This window comes from Dermacentor albipictus, chromosome 1 (assembly GCF_038994185.2).
Source record: "Dermacentor albipictus isolate Rhodes 1998 colony chromosome 1, USDA_Dalb.pri_finalv2, whole genome shotgun sequence".
Taxonomy (NCBI): domain Eukaryota; kingdom Metazoa; phylum Arthropoda; class Arachnida; order Ixodida; family Ixodidae; genus Dermacentor; species Dermacentor albipictus.
This window is the reverse complement of record NC_091821.1, coordinates 186621795-186640894: the sequence shown is the minus strand read 5'-3', so window position 1 is coordinate 186640894 and position 19100 is coordinate 186621795.

Below are 19100 nucleotides of genomic sequence, written 5' to 3'. Positions count from 1 at the left end.
ATGCATTCTGCAAAACTAAAAGTGTATTTTTGCTTTGTTTGACTACAATACCTGCTGATTTGGAAAAAGTAGTTTTTCTGTTTTTGGAAACAAGTAAGCTGTTGGTGCCATTGGCATGCTTTGAACAATGTGAGTAAAGGTGTTTGTTACTACCTTAAGCAATTATTGCATGTTGCTTCTCTTTGGCCCTGAAATTGCTGCACATTTCATTTCCTTCATTCAAAATTCCCATGCTGCACTTCCATTGTGCATGCACTGTTGCAAATTGCCATGCTGTGCCGCACTTGTGTATGTGCATGCTTATGAAAATTTTATGCGAAGCATATTACTAGAGCTCAACCCAGCTCCTCAGGCGCGGCGGTGTCGCCTTCAATACCACGTGACACCGTGACGTCACGACAGAGGAGAAAAGGGGCTCCAGCTCGCGGCGTCGCCTTCAAGGCTGACCACGTGACACCGTGGCGTCACGACAGAGGAGAAACGGGGCTCCAACTCGCGCCGTCGCGGCGGTATATAAGCAGCTGCGCTTGCCTCTGCTAGACACTCGCGAGGTGAGATGCCTCCTGGAGACAGAGCTGCTCGTTGGAATGAGAAGCGAAGGTTGCGGCGTGCTACAGAGACTGTTTCTAGGTGGCTTTGCTACGGCGCAGCGACTACGCGCCCCGCATCGGACGCGGTGAGCGTCGAGCAACGCAGCGTTCTGCGCGACAACGAAATGTGCGCCTGAGCAAGCGCCGCACGCCTGAGCCGACGCCGACGACACCGGCTTTTCTGCGACACAAGCTCCTTAACGCTGTCGCGTTAAAATAAACGCTAGTATGCTTCGCATCCTGGGCTTAACCTTAACTAAGCCACAGCCAGTTTTTTTGTTGGGAAATCTCCAATGGCTGATGTTCCCATGACTCTGAAGTATTGGCATTGTGTTTTAAACACATCAATGTTGCATTGAAGCAGGGTCAGTTGGTTGTAGCTAGCCAAATATGAAGGATCTGCATAAAAATAAGCGAAAAAGTGAACTGGATTTAGCTCTAATGCACATTTCCGTTGCCGCTACAGCTCAGTCTCACATTGGCAGCATGTATCATTATCGCATGCACATCCTGCCAGACTTGAATGGGCCAGAAAAACTTAGGTGATGAAGGATGCGTTACTGGGTCAATAATCTTCACAGTAGAGCAGCATGCATTGTTGCATAGATCTGATATGCAAGATTTTATTTTGTGTTGTGCTTAAAATGAACTTTGCATGTGAAGTTTGAAGGAGATGGGAGGCTTCCAGTTGAAGCATGGCATGGATCATATTGCATAGGCAGTGTGGCACAATTTTGAGTGCAGCAGGAATGATGAAGCAGAATTATCTGAGAGTGTGGCATTGGCAGCATTTGATGGCTGGTCACTCAGTTCATAAAAGGCGCATTCAAAAACTTTTTTGTGGGAAAGGAATCACCAGGACATGCTCACTCACTTCTCATAAATTATGCTTAAGGGCCCATTTAACCGTCGCAGCATTTAAAAAGCTGGTATCGGTGTGTTTGGGAAGGAGACACTCCAAGCTAGTACTTTCATGGCACTCTGACTTAGAAATTTATGAGTGTGATCAGAGGTACAGTCGATCACAAAATATTGCGGGGCGCCTGGGCACGGGGCAAAATGGCCCTCCGCACCTTCTGGTGGCGCACCGCTGTTGTCGAGACTGATGTTTGCGTGAAGGCGCTACCCTCCTTGACTTCCAGTTCGTGTAGGCAAACAGGTGAAGTTTCGAAAGTAAGCTTTGAACTTTTTGTTTGTGTAGTAGCTGCACCCTTGCTTTTTAAACAGTATCATGGAAAGTAAAATAAATGAACGTGCACTTACTATGTGAGTCTGTATGGCAACTTCACTCATCTCTCATCTTCACTTCATCTTCACTCGTCACTCATCAAGCACTTATACTATCGTCATCCTTTTTTTGGTACTATAATTCATGCGCACTTTTTTGTACTCATGAGCTTGTTTCACAAATTCGCACGTTTAGCCAAGCTCAAGCCCAAATTACAGTGTTCCTGACTACACATGCTTCCTGTTGTTATGTGGTGTTTGTGTTGTGCAAGAATTTAACGGTGTTGTGTGTGCACACGCACACCTTGTCTGCATTGTCACTTGAATGCTTGTGGCTTTACTGTTACTGCCTCAGACATTTTGATACTCAGTATTTCAAAAATTCTGTTTCTTTTTTAAATCTCAAGTCTGACATGTTTACATATTAGAGCCTGCATGGAATGAACAACGGTACAAATGACAGCTGCATGGCAGATACAAGAGCTTGCTGTTTACTGTCCTGAACTTGGCTAGGAGTGCTTTGCCATTTTACTGCAAGATCTATTCCAAGTGAAAGTCTGCTGCTGGACACACCATTGCTGCACAGTAGCGGTAGTTTCTAAGCAAACATGTAGAACTTGCACTGGCCAAACAAAAACAGCCTTTATTTTAGACTGCCTTGCAGCTTTTCAAGGGAAGCTGTCTCTGCCTCATCTTCCTTCTTTGCGTGGATGGCTTTCTTGCCGAGTAAACTGAGCTGATCCTGGAATCAAAACAGGGCCAATCCCAGCTTTGCTGCACTGAATGTTTGAACCACTAAACATGTTGTTGTGTAGCATTTTCAACCACTATTTATGATACATATTAATGAAATTTTAAAGGTTCTCTGGGTCATGCGTAATTGCTGTGCTCTCTATATATTTTTTTCATTTAACTGGTCACAAGAACCACAGGATTATGTTTAAACTGCTTCCCACTCATGAGACAAGGAATTGAGCCATGTTGATTTACATCCACGTACAATCAAAGAACCTTAATTGGTGGCTGTTCTTCCCTCCCTGTTCATTGTCTTTATTTGACAATAAAAAGTTTTCTTGTGTTCATCATTATGTCTCTATTGACAATAAAAAAAATTATGCAGTGTCTGATTCAATATTTGAAATAGTAAAGTACTTTTCAATCTTCTAATTAAACATAATTCAAATATTTTAGTATTTGAACACCCCTGAAAACAGGAAGTTGTAGAAGCCAGCAGGGCAAATGATGTGATATGAACTGAGGTTCGTTCATCAGAAGAGCCCACAGAGCAACAATACAGTGCATGCGTAAGCTTGATGATCAGGAAAACCAAAAGTGTATTGCGTGTAGAAAAGGTGTTTATCATTTCTGATATTGAAGTGCAAACTCTATTGGACAGATGCATTGAGAGATACACATGAATCCTTGCCAATTTATGCAAAAGGGCAATGATTCATGCATGACATTCAAGTACTACCACACTTTAAGCATGCAAAGCTGTTCTAGTGATATGGCTCTATACACAACAGGTTGTCATACTGTCGGAGCATTCCTTGTTTAGCGCAAATGGGGTGCATAGCAGACATGCACAGTTTCTTTTAGCCGCAGTCTGTGTGTCATTTTAGTCATGAGACTTCAACACCCATTGTCATCTTAACTGCTCGTCCTTTGAAAAGTGTAATCAGTAGCATTATCATTGTTCTATTGGAAAGTGAGCCTTTTGTCCTACTTTGCTCACATACTTGCTAGCCCTGGTAATGATACACAACTTTGAACCTTAGAAATTAGTACCTTTACCAGAAATTTGTCTGCCCAGGTGAAATATTTTCTTCGAGATTGGCTGCAGCAGTTCCATTCTCTGTGTGAACATTGGTAGGGTTTTTTGTTTTGCGTGCGAGCTGTGAAGAGCAAAAGCCCAGACACTACGGGTGCTGTGAGACAACCAAGTTTTTTACAGCATAAGCTGTTATGGGCTTATTCCAATAGCCGTTTCGGTTGGTGGTGATGTCCGCTGCCACCACCCGCACACCTGCCGCCACAGCCGGTGTCTATCGCAGCTGTCACCGGGCTACTACTACCCACCATGGGGTCATGCGATACGTGTGCACTTTGCATTGCAGTTGCACATTATTACACCAGGTGGCATGCCATGTAGCAGTTGCATAGGTAGCGGTAGGCGGTAGTTTGTCTTTCCTATCAAGTATGTGGCTCTTGCCCACTATGGGGGATTGGCCATGAAATGGATGAATTGTGTTGAGGAAGAAAATTAATATTAAGGAGATGTATACATAAATGCTACAATGTATAGAACACCTGATGAAATCAAGCAAGCTATGTCACTGTTTGTCACCACCCCGTTTCAAAAGGGATGCCAACAAATCACCATCATTATCAGCATCAAATGTTCCACTTGTCACTCGATGTGACATGCGCGCTGCATAGCTTCTGTGTGCACAAACTTGGCATTGCAGTTGCATTGTATTCCACTAGGTGTCCCAACATGTAGCAGTTGTATGTTGCGTGTGGCTGGACCTGGTTAACTCAAGCAGGCTAAGTCAATATTTTTCACCACCCCGTTACCGAAGAGGTGCCCATAAATCATTATCAACAGCATCTTATCGTGCGACAGGTCAAGGTAGGTGAAGTGCACCACATAGTCTTGATACTTGTGTCTACTCAACGCTGCACGTTATGGCACCTCTTTTGTAAAATATGAACCGCTGCTGAAGAAACGAATCATAGGTCTACGTGCACAGCTACAACCAGGCAATGTCATGGTCAGCACACCGCTGTGCAGAGAGCAGCACCAACTGCAGCTAGCTGTCGATGCCAGATGGTCAGTTCAGATCGTTCTCGTGAAAGTGACGCAAAGGGAGTTTGCCATGAAGGCCCTCTAGTGCGTGCTGCCAAAAATAGAGTTCCTATGGCACTGCTTCTCCAGCTTATGCTCCGCGCAGGCCTGTGACTTTTTTTGTAAACCTAAACATGCAACATGAACCAAAACAGCACTGTGCGCACGTGCACATGTGATCAATAATGTACACTTCCACATTCTATGCTGCAGAGAAAATTACCATATGTTTCATGGTTGCAGTGCTTTTCCTTTTGCGAATGCATATTTCTTGCTCTATTCTTTGATTTTGTTTATCTTTTGTATGCTTCTTCAGTCTAATGGGATTTGTTGAAAGTGCTGGATCGTTTTCACAGGATTAGTTTGGCTTCCAAGTGTTGTCCGAGTTTAATACTAAAAAAATGAAAAATGCCCAGGGCGTGTTGCTGCTGGCTTCCGTCAGTGACTGGGGTTTGGGTGCTATGTCCCGGATGCTTTCACCGTTTGAACGCAACCAGGCCTGCTGGGATGGTGTGACAGGCTGGTGCAACCTAGAAGCCCGGCCCAACAGTTTGAAAAGGTGTGCCTGCTGCTTAGCACGAGAATAACTACAGGACATATTCTCGGGTGGCAACTTTTGGACACATCACTTTCAGTGTGCGCTTATTGGTTGGCTAAGCAAAACTGGATGAGCTGATTGGGTGGTGGAGCACTACGTCCCGTGAAAGCGATAGTATCGCCGAAATCGATTGTCCCAGAATGCGTCCCCAGCTGGATGCCACGTCACCCAATGCTTGTGTTCATCATTACTGTATCTGTGAGTGATTGTGATTGCCCTAACGAGGTATTAATTTCTTGTCTTGTAACCATTTAATAAGCCATCAAAGTTTACTTGTAAACTTTGGCTGTTCATAGACTATTAGCCTCAGTAGCATTTTGTTTCGGTAGTTTTGGTGCAGCCAACCAGAAAAATTTTCAAAGCACCGAAATCACGACAAAATGGTTAGTTACTTGTGACCTTGTCGCAGTACCAAAAACTCAGGTGAACAGAGTTTCTACAAAAACTTTTCTGGCAAGTGATAATTCTAGTTCAAGATGCTAACAACCTTGTATGTATAGTCAGTTGCCTTAGATAGTCTATCAATGTGTGACAGAGTCTTCATCCCTAAACACAGTTCGTCTGTGTTCACTGGTTGGGATCTCGCGTGTGTTCGAAAATGTGTGCCCACATACCCACCCGTCCTCATCATAGGCATGGAGTGCTATTTATTTCACTGTCAGGCTGGGGCATTTCTCGATGTGTATCTCATTGAAAGGAAAGAGTAAAATTGTGATCCACCTGTATATACTAGGATAAAGCGACAGGCGAAATTGATGCAAGCTTCCCGATAGAAATTCGTCCTGGTCTGGGTATCGAACCTGCGACACGTGCCTTTTCTGGGCCAATTGCTCTACGGTCTGAGCCAGCCAGGAAGTCAAATTAATCGCTAACTCAAGGTGTAGGAACACTAGATATAGAAAATCAACTCTGAGGAAACTTGCAAGGTGGAGTATGTTCTATTAAAGTGAAAAATTGTCGTCCACCAAGAAAGCATCATTATTATTATTTTTCAAAACCATTAGTCTAGCAGCTCACCATTATTCTTATAAATAAAAGTATACAATCGGGGCATTTGACAGGTAGGAACTTCGAGGATAACTGAGAAGCTTTAGAAGAAGGTAAGAACCACGCAAGAATGATGGAACAAACGACGATAGGCTAATAGGTGTAACATTGAGAGCTAGGAATAGGGCAATATGAATTAGAAAGAAATGAGGGAGCAGACTATATTCTAGCTGAAATTAAGAGGGTAAGATTGAGTTTGGCAGGCCATGTAATGCTTATAGCAGATAATTGGTCGTCAGTTAGAGCAACCAAACGGGCACCAAGGAAATGAAAATGCAGTTGATGATGGCAGAGAACACGCTGCTGTGGTTAGGTAAGAGCATTTGCAGGCATACAATAGAATCGGCTGACTCGTGGCATGTGCAATCATACATTGCTGGAAGAGGCCCTTGTCTTGCAACAGACATTCAAAAGTTGATAGTTGCTTTAGTACATGCTAAAGAGGATGAAGGTGAAAGCCTGCATACTGTTACGTGTGGAAAGACACAGACGAAAGATACTATTTACACGCTATTTACACTGGAACCAGGCAGCCAGGCTGACACTCGCTCGTGCCACGGGCACCGACCAACTTCTTCGTTGTTCTCGCGGCGGCGAAAGCACGGTCACGGTGCTGTTAAATATCTAAGGTGCATAGAGAGTTGTAGGGCTTGAGTCACGCAACGTAGACAATGTCACTGGTTGTCACAGCGGAGGATGTAGTGGGCTTGGGTAGAACGATTTCATAGGTGACATCGGTCACTTTGCGTATCATGCGTTATGGGCCTGTGTAACAGGAAAGCAGTTTTTCACGAAGGCCGACTTTACGTGATGGTGACCAAAGCATTAACGGGCGCCGAGCACAAAATGGACATCATGGTGACGGAGGTCGTAGCATTGTTTCTGCTTGTCTTGAGACACTTGTAGACGAGCGCGCGCAAGTTGGCGAGCATGCACAGCATGGGCGATTGCATCACGGGCATAATCTATAGTTGAAGCTGTGGCGGACGCAAGCACAGTGTCCAGTGGTAGCGTCGGTTCGCGGTCATACAAGAGGTAAAACGGGGAAAAGCCAGCAGTTTCGAGACGGGAAGACTTGTATGCAAAGGTAATGTAAGTTAGAGCCAGGTCCCAGTCACGGTGGTTGTCTGAAACGTATTTGGATAGCATGTCTGTAAGGGTGCAGTTCAAACGCTCAGTGAGGCTGTTCATTTGGGGGTGGTAGGAGGTGGTAAATTTATGCTGTATTGAGCAGGCACGCAAGATGTCGTCAATGACTTTGGCCAAAAAGGTGCAGCCGCGGTCTGTAAGCAATTGACGCGGAGCACCATGCATCAAAATTATATCATGTAGGAGGAAGGCCGCAACATCAGTTGCACAACTGGTTGGAAGAGCACGGGTTACGGCATGGCGGGTCACGTAGTCCACCGCGACTGCAACCCACTTGTTTCCTGATGTAGATTCCGGAAATGGGCCGAAAAGGTCCAAGCCGACACGATAGAAGGGTTCGGCAGGGATGTTGAGCGGCTGCAGGTAACCAGCGGGGAGCTGGGAAGGCTTCTTGCGTCGTTGGCAAAGTTCACAAGCGGCGACGTGGCGTCGTGGCCAGAAGGCCCGGCCAGAAAAAATGGCAACGTACACGGTCATAGATTCGAGATATGCCAAGATGTCCTGCCGTTGGTGCGTCGTGAAGCTCTTCAAGAACAGTGGCGCGGAGGTGTTTAGGTACTACAAGCAGGAACTCAGAGCCGTCCAGGTGAAGGTTACGATGGTACAGAGTACCGTCGCGGAGGACGAAGAGGCATAGAGCAGCATCGGCCGGAGAGTGTTCAAAACGGTCGATGAGTGCTCTGATGTAGGGGTCACGGCGTTGCTCGTCGGCGAAATGAAGCAGCTGGGATACAGTGAATACGCAAGAAGCACTGGCAATATTGGAGGAGTCAGAGTCGTCAACAGGACAACGCGACAAACTGTCAGCATCTTGGTGCAGGCGGCCAGACTTGTACACCACGGAATATGAAAATTCCTGTAGCCTCAAAGCCCATCGACCAAGCCGGCCTGTAGGATCTTTTAGCGATGAGAGCCAGCAGAGAGCATGATGGTCAGTGACTACGGAAAAAGGGCGACCGTAAAGGTAAGCATGGAACTTTGCAGCCGCCCAGAAAACAGCAAGGCATTCGCTCGTGCCATGGGCACCGACCAACTTCTTCGTCGTTCTCGCGGCTGCTCGTCTCTTGAGCATCGTTCAATGATATCGTAATAATACTTTTATTTATTTATTTATTTATTTATTTATTTATTATCATACTCTCAAGGCCCACGGGCATTATAGAGTGGAGTGGTGATTATTACAAATAAATTTGTGGACAATATTCTTGAAGTTTGTGGTGTCAGAAATGGCAGTGATGGAGGCACAGAAGTGGTTCCATTCATCCATAGTTTGTGGTAAAAGGGCATCAAAATAAACATTGGTGCGACAAGTGGGAACTTCAACCTTAAAACGATGATCCATGCGTGACGATATGTGTGAAGGCGGGTAGAGTAGTTCATCCTTAAATGTTTCGTTAGTGTAATAAACCTTATGAAAAAGGCATAGGCGAAAGTATATATGACATAACTCTAGGTTAGGCAAGCCAAGGGTTAGTTTTATTGACGAAACACTTGCATGACAAGAATAATTGGAGAGAATAAAATGAGCATCTCGATTTCGAATGAATTCGATGGTATTTTTTAGCTTTAGAGTTGAAGGTTTGAAAATGGAGCATGCATATTCAAGTCCGAAGGTACCGAGTTTGAATCCCACTAAAGGTTCAGGGTCTTAAATAACGTTGCCTTAATTAACGCCACAAGTCATGGGTTCAACTCCCACCAAAGGTCGAGGGTTCAACACCCTGTGAATTTTCGGTGCTGTAACGCTGGACATTGGATTTTTCGACCCATTAGTCATCTAAGGCTTTTGCCCTAATAAGCTGATGATGACAAAAGAATAGAAAAAATTGATGAAAAGCAGAGTTTTGCATAGTCTGCTACTGCTTTCAGAGGAAAGAAGTATAGGAGAAAAAGTTGTGGTTACCTTATCATGTGCTAAAGAGAGAGAGAGAGAAGAAACTCTATTATGAAGTGAAACATTTGCGTGGTTGGGGCCCTCAGTCCAGGGCCCCAATGGCTGTCGCTACCGCTCATGCTCGTCGTATCAGGGCCAGCCAGACCTTATGCTCGGAGCGACGGAGGATCGCCTCCCACTGCGCATATGTTGGTTGGGGGGATTGTAGAACAGCGATATCCTGAGGTAGTTTTTGGCACTCAATCGTGACGTGGAACGTCGTTGGTGGTGCACCGAAGCCTGGGCAGGTGGTGGGATATAAGGTTGGGGAGAACTTGCTGAGAAGGGGGAGGTTCGGATAAGAGTTGGTTTGAAGCCGTCTCAGTGATACGGCTTCATTCTGGGAGAAGGATTTGGTTGGAGGGTGATATCGCAAGCCCCCTAGTCTGTAAAAGCCTAGAGTGTCACGGTACGTGTTGGGCAAATTCTGGGAGGCTTGATATGGGTTGCTCACCTCACTGCCAGGTGCCCAGCAGGTTAGGTCTCGGGCAGCCGCACGAGCGCGGTCATTGCCCGACAGTGGGGCATGAGCAGGTGTCCACATCAGCCTGATGCGTGGTATTGAGGGATCTGGAATGGCAGTGAGCTTGCATCTGCTGGTGAGAGTGCGATCAGCTTCCTGAGGTATTTGACCCCTAAGGTAGGCTCCACATGCGTCTTGGGAGTCTGTAATGATGATCTGGTCGTGTTTTGGTGATCTTTTAATGTGACTGACGATGTGGTTGATGGCAAGTGCTATCCTGCGAGCGTAGCCTCGGTTTGGGCGCTACACGAGGTGACGATATTACCCTGATCATCCGGCCGCCACCGCCGACACTTGTCTTTGTTTTTGATCGCAAGAGCATTGCGGGCAGCGTCGGTATAATAGACGGTGCCCTCCGGCTGGGTGTGTGCTAAAGAGGATGAAGGCGAAAGCCTCCGCGCTCACGAGACATTCATTGCATTACTGGACATTTTCATTCTAATGCGTAGCTACGTGCTATTACTCCTTTTCTTCCCACAAAAGTTATTGGGTTCGAGCACCTTAATTAAATATAGATTAATTACCTGTGCCTTAATTAACTTTGCCCTAGTTACCACCAAAGGTCGCACGTTTGACTACCAACAGAGGTTGCTTGTTTGAGTCCCTTAATTAACTCTATCTTAATTAAATTTACCTTAATTAACTTTGCCTTAATCAACACCAAAGGTAGTGGGTTTGACTCTCAACCTTCATGATGTCAATTGGAATCCAACTCGAACGTATGGCTGTTCTGCTCATATCTCCATGTTAGGTTGTGGGTTCGAGTGCCTTAATTAATTTCGGGCTTATTAACACGAAAGCTCGTAAGTTTGACTCTATCTTCACAGTGTCAAGTGGAATACAACTTGGGGACATTGTCAGTTTACCCACATCTCCAGCTGGGTTCGAGTGCCTTAGCTAACTCTATTTTAATTAACTTTACCTTAACTAACACCAAAGGTAGTGAGTGTGACTCAACCTTCACTATGTCAACCGAAATCCAACTTGGAGATATGGCCAGTTTCCCGTATCTCCAAGTGGGTTCGACTCCCACTAAAGGTAATGGGTACAAGTGCCTTAATTAACTTTATCCTAATTAACTTTTCCTTAACATCACAGTTGTACGTTCGAGTGCCTTAATTAGATCTATCTTAATGAACTGTGCCTTAATTCACTTTGCCATAATTAATACCAAAGGTTGTGGGTTCAACTCTCACCAAAGTTCGGGAGTACGACCCCCAATTTTGGTGCCAATGAATTTTGGTGCCGTAATGCCGGAAGGTGAAATTTACGTCCTATGATCTGTGTAAGGTTCTTCCCTTAAAAACAAGGGTATGAAAAGCAGTGATGAAGATAGGAAGTAGGGTGCAGTTACTATATGCACATTAATTTGTGTTAAGAGGGCCCACTTACAACCTTGAATCTAAGCCTGTTTTCATGAAGAAATCTCGGAGAACTTTGATGGCTCTTTGTTGATGTGATGTCAGGCCAAGAACACAGTAACGCTCCATTGACTGCAATGATGTTCATTAGATATCCTCTGGACATCTACTGGCAAGTCATGGATGTCACAGGGATGTGCCAAATGTGTCCTGTGGCTGTGCCTTACATTATCATTCGAACACAATTTTCATGTCCTTCGGACATCCCTTGCATCTTCATCAGGAACATTATGGCAATATGCTACATACATATTACTAATATGACGGGGTCTTTTGTGCAGTGTTTGCTGTAATGTCTATTGTACGTGCAGAATACGTTGTGTGATGATTTATGGATTTTATTGCTGCAAGGACCAAATCATATGTTGTATGACGGATGCAATGGGCCCAGAGAAGTGGTTCTTGTGGGGAAGGAAGGAGGAAAGGCTAGCACTATCTTCTGCAACCCATGCGGGAGCATGGCTCAATGCCAGCAGGGTCGGGCATATGGGATTAAATACATCAAGAACACATACATTGCGTGTACATGTTACGCACACACTCGTGCATGCTGAAGTCCAGTACAGATCCTTTGCATGGTGATCCGTAAGCACTGGCATGTTTGATCACGTGGTGACGCATCCATTATTTGCCTCACTTGCCACTGCGTTTGCAATGGATCTGCACGACGCTGGTGCGTCTCCTTAAACCTCTGTTCAGGTGGATACCGTAGGCAGTGCCTGGGTGGACGACACAAAGCTCTTTGGCCACAGCTTAACAAGAAATACATGTAACCATTTTAGGAGCTCATTATGCTTGTCCAAATGGTGCAAGCAGCGTATAAGGTGCTTGTACTGGAAGTGGGGCTAAAAATGTATTCCAAGCTGTCCAAGCTTTCTGCCCTGCTTTCTGCATTCAGGATTAGGGTCTTCTGCTTTTTGTTCATTATTTGCCAATCACCTTCGAGCAGTGACTTGTCATGTTTTTGACTCGGTAATGTTCATTGTCTGGTCAATATCTTATTGTTTATTTTCTGCCAAAGTGCTTGCGGGTCTGCTCATTTGCTGAAGATTTGTTCTTGCCATGCAAGATGGCTTGGAAAGTCAATATTCTCTAGTTTGTATATTGTAGTTTGTAGTTATGTAGAGTGAACCTAAGTTTGAGTGTGAGTTGGGCTGGATGTGTGTAGGCAACATGCGAGAAACGTACTATGCAAGGTTGCGTATTACGTGACGAAGTAGGGCGTTTGTGTCTGTTTGTGAAAATGGAATGCGTACTTCAGAAGCATTATCTAAAGCAGTTTTTGCTTCCGCGTCTGCCTGTTTGTTCCGTACGTTAGAACACTGGACCCAACCAGATCAACGACACAAGTGAGTACACAAATGGGACCAAGAAATGAAATTTCGTATGCCTCACAAGCTCGAAAGAAGCCAAACGAGCATGGTGCACCGGATTTGCCTTGGTGTAGCATTCACCAACCATACAGACATGTGATAGGTGGCAGTGATACTAGCCCCAACTGTGAATACTGTGAGGTGCCAAAAACACTTGATCATATACTTTGCGTGTGTCCCGCATATGCTCAAGAACGACAGCAACTGGTCTCTTCCATTGCAAAGATCCAAAGGAGGCCGCTATCAGACGAGTTTCTTAGGTCCTTGGTGTAATGCAAACACCGCAGCCCTGATAACAAGTGCCGCTATAGCTTTTCTCCAAGCCACTGGACTGGACGCACGACTTTAGAAATGCTACAACTCTGTGAATTTGTATATATGCATCCCTGCCTTATAGCATCATCATCATTCATCAGCCCTTTCCCTCCCTGTCCCTTTTCCCCAGTGTAGAGTAGCAGACCCGAGCAAGTTATAGCTCAGGCCAACCTCTCTGCTCTCTGTAAATAGATTTCTCTCTCTCTTACTATGCAAGGAACTGGCGCTACTACTCCCTTTGTCACTGTGTAATGAGCAGCACTTGCTCTTGCTGATCTTCCAGGTTAGTGATGTAATGCTGGCAAATTAGTGAAATTTTACATTCTCCAGGAAAGCCATGCATTGTGAAGGGCGACACAGGCAGTCCCTTGTGTAGCAGCAGTGTGTGAAGTTGCCCTCGCAGATTCATTCCATTCCTTAATATGCCAGTTGCTATTCTTGCAGCCAACTATTGCACACTTGTTCTCTTTACCATTCCACATCTCTCAGCATGAGTGGAGCACAGTGCGTTGGCCATCGCCCAGTTGCATTTCCTACAGCTGATCAAACAGTAGCAGGGCAGAATCAGTAATGGTTTCGCAATCACGCGCTCTCACTTGAGGCAACATGCACTGCGCCGCCGAAAGTGACATCTCGTTCTTTTAGAGCGAACTACTCAGTGAAAAGGGTCTACATATACTTCTCATTCTATGGCTTCTGCCAAGCACGTGGCTTATTGAACTGAAGTTTTCAAAGTAAGTTGCGGCAGACAATCAGCAAGGTATTACGTACATGTGAGCCGCAGACATGATGGCTTCGGATTTCAATTAGAATTTATGAGGAACTGTAATTGTCTTACGAAGAAACTGGGACAAAGTTTTTTGGAGGACAGCTATTCATGTGTAAGCTGAAAAAAGTTCATGTGCAGCAGTACCCTTGTGACGTCCGTGGTGGAATATTCAAAAATAGACGTTCGGTGAATGTCATATTTGTCTCTGAAATAGTGCACGGACATTGGCACATAGTTTGGATGTCCTATGGACAAAGTGTTTTCACAATGACTTCACTCAACTGCCTGTTGTCATATGGTGCTGATCAAGAGGTCCATGCCTGCTGTTCACAGTCCTAATGGGGACAAGCAAAAAGTATGTGACCCATTGTCTCAGGATTTTTGCACATATTCAATGTTAAAAGCAGCTGCATAAAACATGAGCACATAATGGAGTTGTTAGGGATAGGTTATGGACATCTTCGTCTCTCACCTGAGATATCCGTGTTTACTCGAGGTGGAATACATTCTTGTATCCATAAATGCCAGGTGGGTGTTTCCTTCAATGTAGCATGAATGGATAGAACTGTAATTTTTCATTTGCTGCTACATTACAACATTTCACTTGATAATGAGCATTTCTGTTGTTTTTGATGTCTTTCTTGTGTCTCTGTCCTATGCGTCTACATTTAAAATCATGAATCATAACCAACTTGCTCGACTTTCTGTCATGTGAAGCTATGTTAAAGCTCAAATTGCCATCGTCACGTGAGTTCCTGCAGCTAAATAAGAATACAGGCAGCAGATGCTTCTTATGAATGCATCCATGGTCCAAGACGACCATTTTGTGCTTAACTGTGTTTTTGTAGAAAAACTTGTCACAAGATGACAACTATTGCAACACTGTGAACATTCAAAATAAAAGGTAGGAAAAGAACCCTTGCACTTTTGTTTGAAATGTGACAGCTGCCATTGTAGTATAGTAAAGAACTTCTGTTTGCTTTATAGAGTCCCTGAAATGGCTTTTGACATTTGCCTAGACACAGAGAGTATTTCTCAAGGAAAGCTTTCTCACAAGAAGTTCGTGTCGGTGCGCTATAATAAAACAGGTACGAGTGGTTATAAATTAGTTCCGTCATCTCAATCCTCTGTGTTCCCCACAACCTTTACACCCGGCCATCACCATGTCCTGCCTCCTTCCTGTGGTGGCACAACTGTTGTCTACTTCTGGTTTATTTGAACAAAGTTTGTTCCCACATATCTTTCATAGGCAGTTTTTCTCGTTAAGCCCAAACTACACGGAGCATACTTTAAGGACAAACTTCCCATGGCGAATGGAGACACGGTAGCACAAAGGGCCATGTTCACTGGCTTGCACTACATGAATTGAAAAGCGATGGATGCCACTGTGGGCGCTTGTTGCAGTTTCTGGTATTCTTTTGGTTTGATAATAGCCTGATAATATGTAAATACCCAACACATACTTCCACAATTCCCTATGTTACGCTTGCAAGATTTGCTTGTATCCGTCAGCGGTAAAAACAAGCACTGCCATAGCTAGGCTACAGCTGCTGCTCACTTGTGAATGGGGATGAAATGGGTTATTCATAATGTTTCCTTTTCTGTAGAATTAAACAGAAAAAAGGGAGGCACAGAAAGACAATAGATCAACACAGCCGTGATCGAACCCACACTGTCCGAGTAAAAGACAGAGATGGTACCACTACACTAAAGTCTACCTCTAGATCGTGGCTCTCTGATGGATGTTATGTCATGTTGTGAATCACGTTCAGATGCCTTCGCAGCACTTTTCTTTCAGGATCTCAGCTTGTTAGGAGATTGTTGAGATGCCTTCGCAGCACTTTTCTTTCAGGATCTTAGCTTGTTGGGAGATGGTTCTGCTACCATTAAAGGCAAATTATACACAAGAATTGGCTCTCTGACAAATGGAGAACCTACGTTTGCATCTAAAAGCGGCTTTGTTTTCAAAACCCAGGGTGAACGCCGAGTTGACCAGGGAGGTTGGTGTTGACGTCACTGTGTGGTGCTTGCGTCTTCTACAGCATGCAGTCGCTGCAGTTTACTTCCTGCACACACCGGCAGTGCAATATGAGACTAGCACAACGCGGTAGCATTCGTGCTCCTGCCGCCAAAGGGGACATTGCTACACCTATTTTCATTGGAAATCCCCTCTGCTCCCATCAGCTACCATCGCTACAGCTGCCACAGCGGTAGCAGACGATCGGCATTCTCAGGCAGAAGTGGGCCCCTGGTTTGAAAAAAACGTCCACATTTATTGCATTTGTGTATATTTATTTTTAAGGTTACACAAATAACCATGTATATGTATGGTATTAGAAATAAGCCCAATGAAGCGACATGGTTCTGGCATTGCCAATGACCTTGTTTGGGCTGCCAATCGAATCGCTCGCCCGAGTGGCGCTGCTCACCCAAGCTACATAGTGTTGCTGTATATGCTCCCGCAGGGAGCATATACAGGAACACTAAAGCTACATAGCCTGGGAAGGGGCGGCTGAAAACTCAGGGGAGCGGCATGGCTGATATGTATCTGTGCACATTTTAAAGCTCTATAATCAATTACATGCTTTAAGCATAGCAATTAGATATGCCTTGAAATGATCAGGAAGACCTACCCTATGAACTCAGTACTTTTTTTACATGATTGTCAAATTCTTTTCAGAGTTTCTTTAAATGTTTCCTTAACCACCCCTTCATCATCATCATCAGCCTGGTTATGCCCACTGCAGAGCAAAGGCCTCTCCCATACTTCTCCAACTACCCTGGTCATGTACTAATTGTGGCCATGTTGTTTTTGGGCTTTGTGAAATCATCTGCTGTGAACATCTTAGCCAAATTTTGCAATAATGTGCAGTACGTGTAGCTCACAAGCAGATCACTGTCACCTTTTTCTCAAACACTCACTTTACAAACAACGCCTTCTTGCCAACCATTTCACAATGCCTTGCCACCTTCTTGCCACCCATTTCGAAACATTCACAACGGCTGCTATTGGCTGACAGCTGACATCAATCAAGAAGGTTGTTTGTGTCAGTGTGCTTCTTACTACTCTCAGTTTCAGCTTATTTTCTATTCAATAACAATGAATAAGTAACAGATAGTATGCAGACAAAGGTCCCAAATTCAATATATATATGTATATATATATATATATATATATATATATATATATATATATATATATATATATATATATATATATATATATATATATATATATATATATATTCTGGCAGAAATATTTTGAGAATGCACTGCTTCTTAAGTGTAGTAGTTAGCCAGAACTTTTGAAATATAAATTGGAGGGGGTTGATTTCATGGCTGGTGCATTAGGCTTTAAATAACCCTGTTGTAAGGTTATTAAAAAATAACAAGGAATATTCAATCTGTGAGTGACCAGCGGGTCAACTGTTAGAGCTACGGTCAAAGAAGGCCTTTAGCGCAATTTCAATCATATTTTTTCTTGATGAGTGATATTTGTTTATAGTTGTACAATTCGTATTTCATCACGGCACGATTACACTCGCCATATAGCTCGACCATTACGGCGGTCAAAATTTCGGATGCCCTTCAAGGTTTCAATTGATATCACTGGACGCCATCTCTTCATATGGCGTTGCCAGCGGTAATCTAGCCGCATAACAACGAATTTGCCCACAGAAGTTCCAGAATTTAGAAACAAGAATCTCGTCTTCTGGGGTCTTTGGATCTGGCACAGGTACACAGGAGGAAAATACGACCTTTCAACTCGTTGGTTCATGTCTGTTTGATGAATTCACTTCGTCAAACACTTCACTTAATGACGGACGCTGACATTATTGGAGTCACCACTTAGGTTACCATTGAGGTCTGGCACGTACATAATGGTCAGCCTAGTTAAAATTATCCGGTGAAGGCCAACTTCAGGATCGAAACAACAAAAGTTGGGTCTGTAGAAATGTGTGTGCGAGAACTAAAGAAAACAAAAGAAAAACGAATTACCCGCCTTCAAATTAACGCAAGCCCACTGTACTCAGATTTCTCCTGCTGCTCGTGTGAGCTGAGCAGTTTCCCCGATTTTTGTTTTTTTCTATAGATTGCCCAATTTTTGAACGCTGTGAGAAAATTTTCCTTCGAAAAAAAAGAAAAGACGGTTGCTGTTTTGTTATTTGTTTTTAAAATCCTGGAATGCTGCTAAACTCATAGAAAACCTGGAAAAGTCATGGAATTGAAGAAAGGAGTTTGCTAGACACCCTGCCAGTTGCCCTAGCTGGAAGGCAGCTCAGGCTGCTGTGTTGGCGCAAGAGGATAGATAGATGGATGGATGGATGAATAAATAAATAGATAAGTTCTTAAACGTCTGAAGCAGGCAAAGAATGCTAATTCAATTAAAAAGAAATGGTCACACAAGCGTCGATGCTAAACACGATATCGACGTACATGATGGTCCAAATGATTCGATGTATAAATGCTGATTATATATCTCTATTCTGTCTCCTATTCATGTTCATTATTCACTAATTTCGTATCTTCATATTGTGCGTCATGCGCAATTACGTCGACTTTGTCTTCTTTATTAGCGTCAACTCCTGGGTGGCCATTTCGTTTTCTCACCAAGAGGGCGATCCCGGAGATAGTGCGGTCTCTGGTGCAATGTGGTTAAATTTCTACTACAGGGGCGCTAATTACGCCTGTACTATTAATTTTGTCTACTCTGCGACTAATTCTCTCTTATTGTGGGCACCGTCGAAGCCGCCTTCCAGACGCCATTGCCTTGCGCAAGCCCTGCTTAGTCTAAACAAACTCGCTCAATTCCCCGAGAGTGGACCGTGTGGCGGCTTTGCCTCAGTGTAGGTTTTGTTACGGCGGTGCACCCTCTACAGGGTGTAATGCAATGTTAATTTTCTATATTGGCAGTGATTACGCAAGTACTGATAATTTTACTTACTGTGTGGCTAATTATCGCTCCTTGTCTCGTTGAGACCTACATTTTGACACTGACAAAAACGAAGTGCTCAAACTGCGATGGACTGAAGGAGGCGAATTCTCAGGATTGTCCAAAACAGAAAAAATGAAGTAAACATACTGAACCGAATGGACAAGACCAGTATGTCACACAAATAGGTGGCAGCGTCAGTGCAGCATCAGAGTAGGTGATCGCGTCGTCGACGTGAACACGCTGTAGGTTCAAATGGGAGCTCCCGGACTCCAGCCGTGCAGGTACAGCAAGAAGTGGTCGAATCGGCATCGATTGATTTTTCCGGGCCATTGCATCAAGCGAGCATCACAATCTCGCGAATGAAGCATGGT